Consider the following 1486-nt stretch of genomic DNA (forward strand, 5'->3'; position numbering starts at 1 on the left):
GCCGATTAATGAAGCAAATTCAATGAACAACAACTGGTACCATAAAGAAGCGGCCATAAGCTGGAGAGTCTTGACCAATTTGAAAGATCGTTTGAAGTAAGTTGAAATAAAAGAATTTGGGGTTGTTCGATCAAGTAAGGAAAATTCAATAGAATTCATAATTCTCTCAATGTTATTTTTTTTTTTTTTTTTTTTTTACTTTTTTGCTATTGTCTGAATATTCAGAAACTAAGACCACTCTAATGCTCCTTTTCGCCACGCATAAACTAAACCAACAATTAGGATAAGCATGAAAATGAAAGCTTCTATAAATACGGGTACCCCCAATACATCAAAACTCATTGCCCATGGATAAAGAAAAACGGTTTCAACATCAAAAACAACAAAAACTAGAGCAAACATATAATACCGGATTCGAAATTGTAACCAAGCATCGCCCATTGGTTCGATACCCGATTCATAACTAGAAAGTTTCTCTGGCCCTTTGTTAATCGGGGCTAAAACTGCGGAAATTAGAAATGCCAAAATAGGAATAACGCTTGATATTATTAGAAATGCCCAGAAAATATCATATTTGTAAAGCAGAAACATAGCCAAACTCCTATGAATGTGGAAAATAGACCAAATTTGTCGATGCAAATTGGAATTCATTGTCAAGTCATCGATAATTGGTTAATCAAAACAACAATTCATTTTGATCGAACCGCAAAGTTTCGTTTGTTTGTTGTGATGTCTCGTTTTAAGATTTCTCGATTGGAATCCTATTTTCATTACACTTCCTTCGATTTTATTTCAATATAGTATAAATCTCTTATACAAACAAAACAAACAAAACCCTTTTGCGTTCACCGCGCTTCGGACTTGTCTAAATCAAAGGAAGTCAAAAGAAAATTCGAATTTTTGTTTCGAATTTCGAATTCGAATCTTCGAAATTCAATCGATTTTGATTCTATTCTCAATATATAGAATATTTTCTGTTTCTGAATTATGTTTATGAAAAGCTATTCGTTTTTCAAACGCTGAGGTGTCAACAAATACAGTAATCCGTTCCTATATCCATGCGACTTACTATTCCATTTGAGTTGGGTTACGTCGGCGTCTCCCCGGATTCGTGTCATGATTTTGACTCCGCAAATTCACCAAAAGTAGGTGAGTATACCAAAGAAAGGAAGTATCAATAACTCTTTGATTGTGATGGGAACAGGAAAAGAGGCAAATCCATATGGAATTCCCATACGAAGATTATTATTATTAATTATTGAAGAAAGAAAAATGGGTTTGTTTAGCCGAATCCGAGATTCTAAAAAAAAAATAGCGATTAAATCCATTGAAATGCGCTTTTGTTTTCATTTCAGTTTGATGTTCTGCTCGGAACGAGCTCCCTCCGAGCGAGCTTTTGGGTTTTGGGAATGATTTGATTTCGATGAACCACAAGCAACCCCCAGCGACCAGTTCCAAACAACAAAAATACAATGAATGAGGCTTC

The sequence above is a fragment of the Citrus clementina genome, unplaced genomic scaffold (genome assembly GCF_000493195.1).
Source record: "Citrus clementina cultivar Clemenules unplaced genomic scaffold, Citrus_clementina_v1.0 scaffold_1833, whole genome shotgun sequence".
In the NCBI taxonomy this organism is placed as follows: domain Eukaryota; kingdom Viridiplantae; phylum Streptophyta; class Magnoliopsida; order Sapindales; family Rutaceae; genus Citrus; species Citrus x clementina.